This window comes from Rhincodon typus, unplaced genomic scaffold (genome assembly GCF_021869965.1).
Source record: "Rhincodon typus isolate 14 unplaced genomic scaffold, sRhiTyp1.1 hic_rhity00004460, whole genome shotgun sequence".
NCBI classification, from domain to species: Eukaryota; Metazoa; Chordata; class Chondrichthyes; order Orectolobiformes; family Rhincodontidae; genus Rhincodon; species Rhincodon typus.
This window is the reverse complement of record NW_025970098.1, coordinates 4,809-10,809: the sequence shown is the minus strand read 5'-3', so window position 1 is coordinate 10,809 and position 6,001 is coordinate 4,809. Positions and strand designations below refer to the sequence as shown.

Here is a 6,001-nt window from a genome sequence, read left to right as displayed (position 1 = left end):
CACTAGTGTTCTTTAGGGAAGGAAACTGCCATCCTTACCTGGTCTGGCCTAAATGCGACTCCACCAATGTGGTTGACTCTTAACTGCCCTGTGGGCAATTATGATTAGGCAATAAATGCTGGCTTAGGTAACGATGTCCTTATCCCGTGAATGAATGAAAATGAGTCTTTTGAGTCCAGTCACTCTTCTTCAGAATTGTCTCCTCCAAATTATTTGGGTTCAAGGATAACAATCTCATTCTTTCTTAATTAACCTTGCCAACTAAAATCCCTCGTTCCTTGAACTATTCTGGTAAATCTCCTCTGCCCCATTCACACTCGGCGACCTTCCCATCCTTCACAATGTGTGATGATCTCTGGTTCGCACAGACCCACATGCTCTGTGTTCCTGTGTGTGATGTCATCACACAATAACAACTGCACGGTGATATCACCCGCTCCCTGGGGATTTCCTTAACTGTGAGATTGTTCTCTGACCCCAGTGTTTCTAACTGCAGGCTCCGGAGAGAGACTTTAAAATTGAGGACGGTTTGTGTTCAGAGTATTTTTGCCCATTTATCTACAAGGTAAAGACTTCAGTGTTGTGCTCTGTCATAAGTGAGATGTTCACTGGCTCCGGGGCTCGTGTAGTTCCTTTACTGTCGATCTGAATCCATGTCCAACATTGCTCTGTTTCAACTTTGCCCTCATTGATCTTCTTTCTGCCATGTCTAACTTGCTCAGCTTCTAATAATAGATATATTTTAGCTCTGCCTACTATTTTATTCTTGCATTTCCCGACCAGTGCTAAACGAGGTTTCCACCATTGCCCATTCCTTCACCATGTGCTGCTGACTTACCAATTTTATTTTCCTACATGATCTTTTACAGTCAGGATGTTAATTTTCTGCATTGCATTCCATTTCTCTTGCACTTTAGAGAGCATATCGATTTTTAACATTCTACTCTATTTCTATTCCCTGTCATTTGTTTCTCATTCCTTGAAGCATTTTCTGTTTCTGTCCCTGCTGTTTTTTTTTTTTTTTTTTTTTTGCTTTTATTTTGGTGGAGGTGTTGCTGACGGAACTGAATCTAGAAACATAAATGAGTTCTGAGAACAATAGTGAGGTGCAGCAGGGAGAAACTACTGTCAATCATCCACATGGAGATAGCAAAGGTAAGCGCCCATGGGATCCAAGGAAATTTGGCAAATTGGATTCACAGTTGGCTCAGTGGCAGGAAGCCGAGGGTGATGGTTGAGGAGTGTTTATTTTTCTGACTCAGATTTCCAGTCAGACTTGTAGGACCCTGCGAAGTACCAAGAATCAAAGGAACCTGGATGTTCTTGTCCACCGATCCCTTAAGGTATCACAGCAAGTAGATAAAAAGGTTAACAAGGCATATGGGATAGTTGTTTTTATTAGCTAAGGCACAGATTTTGGGAGGTTATGCTGCAACTTAACAAAACATTGGTTAGGGCACAGCAAGACTATTGTTTGCAGTTTTGGAATCCACATTATGCAAGGGATATGATAGCACGGGAGAGGATGCAGAGGGGATTAACCAGGATATTACCTGGGCTGGAGAATTTCAGTTATGAAAAGAGATTAGGCACAGTGGAATTGTTTTCTCTAGAGCAGAGGAGATTGAGAGGGAACATAATTGAGATATATAAAATTATGAGGGGCATAGATGTGGTCAACAAGAAGGAATTTTTCCCCTTGATGGAGGGATCAATGACCAGGACGAATACACTTAAGATTTAAAGGAGATGTGAGAAAAAACCTTTTCACCCAGAGGGTGTTGGGAATCTGAATTCACTGCCTGTAAGGGTGGCAGAGGCAGAAATGGTAATAACTTCTAAGAATTTTTTTCAACCATTCAAGGGATGTGGGCGTCACTGGCTGGCCAGCATTTATTGCCTGTTCACAGTTGCCCTTGAGGTGGTGGTGAGCTGTCTTCTTGAACCACTGCAGTCCACCTGCTGTGGGTTGACCCACAATGTCATTTGAAGCGGGGGGGAAAACAGTGGGGGAGATTTCCAGGAATTTGACCCAGCGATAGCAGCGGAACAGTGATATATTTCCAAGTCAAGATGGTGAGTGGCTTGGAAGGGAACATGCAATTGGTGATGTTTCCATGTGTCTGCTGCCCTTGTCCTTTTTAGATGGAAGTGGTCATGTGTTTGGAAGGTGCTGTCTGAGCATCTTTGGTCAATTTCTGCAGTGCATCACGTAGATAGTACATACTGCTGCTACAGAGCATTGGTGGTGGAGGGAATGGATGCTTGTGGATATGATGCCAATCAAGCTGTTTGCTTTGTCCTGGATGGTATCAAGCTTCTTGAGTGTTGTTGCCGCTGTGCTCGTTCAGAAAAATGGACTGTATTCTATCACATTCCTGACTTGTGCCTTATAGATGGACAGGCTTAGGGGTGTCAGGAAGTGAGTTACTCATTGCAGTATTCCTAGCCTCTGACCTGCTGTTGTATTCGCTGTGTTCATGTAGCAGGCCCACTTGAGTTTCTGGTCAATGGTAACCCCAAGGATATTGACAGTGGGAGATTCAGTGATGGAAATACCATTGAATGTCAAAGGGCAATGAATAGATTGTTTCTTACTGGTAATGGTCACAGCCTGGCTATTTTTGTGGCACAAATGTTACTTAGATATGCACTTGTGAAAGCAAGGCATACAAGGCTTTGGGACAAGTGCTGGGAAATGGGATTAGAACAGACAGGTAGTTGTGTTTGACTGGTGTGGACACAATGGGCTGAAAGGTCTTTTTCTGTACTGTAGATCTCTATGATCACATGACTCATCCTCAGTCAGAAGGAAGCAATGTTGTGAATTTCTATCCTGGATGACAGGGATTTCTGGGAAACCACTTTTGAACATAATAGAGAAAACAAGACAAAACATGAAAGACTGGACAGCAAGGGTGTGAATTTTAAAATTTGAGGGATTGCTTAAGTAGGAGTCTTTGTAGATCAATAGGCAAAATGATCGGCAGTGAAAAGAACTTTGTGAGTACTGGCATGGGCATTCATGTTTGGATGATTACCTATTTATATTTAGTGGAACATAGGAGTTTAGGTAGGAAGGTATCAGCATTGAACAGAGTAGAGGTAACAGTGGAAAGGGTGAGAGATTTAAAAACATTTGAGCTGAGGCAGAGGTAAAGTTGGCAATTTACTGAAGTGGATCTGCTGTATCCTAAAGCCTTCGTTTTTTTTCCCCTCCAATTCCTACTCACTTGCTTAAACCTTGTGGTATATCTGCCTTTCCCAGCTCTGATGAAGGTTGTTGTGAGGTGGAAGATTTACTCTCTTTCTCTCCACAGACACTGCCTGACCTGTAGAATATTTCCAACATCGTCTATTTTTATTACTCAAGTGGGAACAGCCGGTCCTAGTGATGATGGGGATGTGTAGGGTGTAATATTTCACCGTGGTTGCGAACAGCCTGTTCAGCCTCAGACAGTTGCTAGAGAGAGGGGCGGAATCTATGGTGAGGGAGTGTATTTTGTAGCTGGCACTGAAGACAATGGCTTCAGTCTTCCCAGTATTTAATGGGTGGAAATTTCTTGCTCATCCAATCCTGGGTGTCAGACTAGTCATGCCAGTGTGTGTTTGGGAGCAAACCTGAATGTTTTTTTTGTTCAAATACGCTGCTCCTTGGTCGTTCACACTGATGGAGTTTGAGGGCTTGGGAGATTCTGTCAGAGTTCTGGTTGAGTTATCAAAATAAGTTTCTGCTACTTCACTAGTTTCCTCTCTGTTTCTGTCTACTCCCTAAGACACCTAATGTGGGTAGCAAATTTATTTCTCTGAACCAATGGATTTTTATGACAACTTTCACAGTCACGTTAGTTTATTGCCAATCTTACAAATTACCAGGCTCATTCAGCTTAAAGAACAAAGAACAATTTCACAAGAGACAACAAGGTGCAGGGCTGGATGAACACAGCAGGCCAAGCAGCATCATAGGAGCAGAGAGGCTGACGTTTCGGGCCTAGACCCTTCATCAGAAAAGGGGGAGGGGAAGGGGGTTTTGAAATAAATAGGGAGAGAGTGGGAGGCGGATAGAAGAGGGATAGAGGAGAGGATAGGTGGAGAGGAAACAAACAGGTCGAAGAGGCGGGGATGGGGCCAGGAAAGGTGAGTGTAGGTAGGGAGTTAGGAAGGGGATAGGTCAGTCCAGGGAGGACGGACAGGTCAAGGGGGCGGGATGAGGTTGGTCGGTAGGAGATGGAGGTGCGGCTTGAGGTGGGAGGAGGGGATAGGTGGGAGGAAGAACAGGTTAGGGAGGCAGGGACGAGTTGGACTGGTTTTGGGATGCGGTGGGGGGAGGGGAGATTTTGAAACTTGTGAAATCTCACAATTTGCCTTTGTGGTTCTATGGGCTCCCTCTTTCACTTTTTTCTTTCTTAAATCATTTTCATAGGACCGAGCAAGGAGAGGACCGGGAGTCAGGAAACTAAACTGAACCATGACATCACTATCTGATAGTCACCCAGTTTATTGTAACCTGAATATCATTAAATTTTGAACATGGAAGAAAAAAGCAGACGGGAGAAACCATGCACGTTTTCTGTGTGGACAAGGAATCAGCAGATTGCCTGGTCTGTTGAGACACAGTGCGGTTACACTTGGGTGAAACTGTAGAAATATGAAGACCGAATTCAATTCCCCCTCTGACTTGGAAAGTCAGTGGCACAGTCACACTGGGGAGGGACCATTCACTCTGAGTGTGGGAAGCGATTTGCTCAGTTATCCAACCTGTTGATGTGCTAGTGAATTCACGCTGGGGAGAGACTGTTTAAATGTTAATGCTATGCCAGGTGACTTAGAAGTCTCAGAATTTTTGTCCCATCAATGTGTTCACACTGATGAAAGACTATTTAAATGTCTATACTGGTGTTCCATCATTGGTTTCTCACTGAAAAATACAGTTCAATGCAAGACTTAATTCAAGAAATCGCCTAACTTCACAGTACACCAGTGAATTCACACTGAGGAGTGACCATTCACCTGCTCCGTGTGGGAGAAGTTTCATTCAGTTATCCCACTTGCTGAAATGCTGTCGAGCTCACATGATTGGATTGAGCTGTTAATCACATTCAGCATTGGACTGTGTTCTTTGGGGTTTGTTTCTGCTGGTGCTAATAGACTCCAGTCCAGTTATATATGTGAATATTGTAGGTAAAGGCAAATAAATCAGCTTTGTGTTAATCACAAATTTTATCAAGGGTTTTTCTTTTCTCCAACTTAAATTTGTCCCTTCTGAAGCACACTCCCTGTCCCTGTCTCTTCCATCCTCAACTCCAACAACAAATGTGAGGAGCTCATGGAGCTTCATTGTCTCTAAGATTGAGATAATCAGATCGGCTGCCTTACTCACTTACACACATCATCCTTTGGGTCAGACTGCCACTCAATCTCCACCTTGCCTGAGTGTTCAATGCATTTTTTTTCCCTCTCCCATGAGTTGTGTCCTCTCAGTGCACAAGACCTATCTCTTGCTTCATCAACTTGATTCCCACTAAGCGGCTGGCCATACAACTTCTCAATCGCTTATAAATTGCTAAAATTCCCTCAATAAAGAGAGTTACTTCAAGTCTGTCATTATCACTCCCTCCAAAGAAACAAATGCTTGATTCCTACTGTTCTTGCAAACTGCTTTCCCATCTCCAACTTTCCCTCTCTAAAGTCCTCAAACATTTCATCAACTCCCAAATCTGTGCCCAACTTTCCCAGATTTTCCTGTTTAAATTCCTCTTATTATGATTCTATTCCATTAGAGTCCAGAAACTGCATTTGCCAAAGGCACAAATGACATCCTGTGTGACAAAACTAAACTCACTCTTTACAACTTGATTGCAGCCTTGGTGAAAATTAAATGCATTAATGACACAAATAGAGGTTAACGGCAATGACCTAAAAACTATTACGGAGACATGGTTACAAGGAGATCAAAGCTGGGATTTGAATACTCGGGGATATGTGACTTTTGAAAAGGATA

The 6,001-nt window shown here is 43.2% G+C and overlaps 1 long non-coding RNA gene across 1 annotated transcript in view; it reads left to right on the top strand.

The window, feature by feature from the left end:
* LOC125481947 overlaps nt 1-5,220 on the top strand; it is a 7,354-nt gene extending 2,134 nt beyond the window's left edge. Inside the window, exon 3 of the long non-coding RNA XR_007261504.1 lies at nt 4,424-5,220. This is a non-coding gene — a long non-coding RNA (uncharacterized LOC125481947). The remainder of the gene's footprint in view (nt 1-4,423) is intronic.
* Nucleotides 5,221-6,001: the final 781 nt, after the last annotated feature.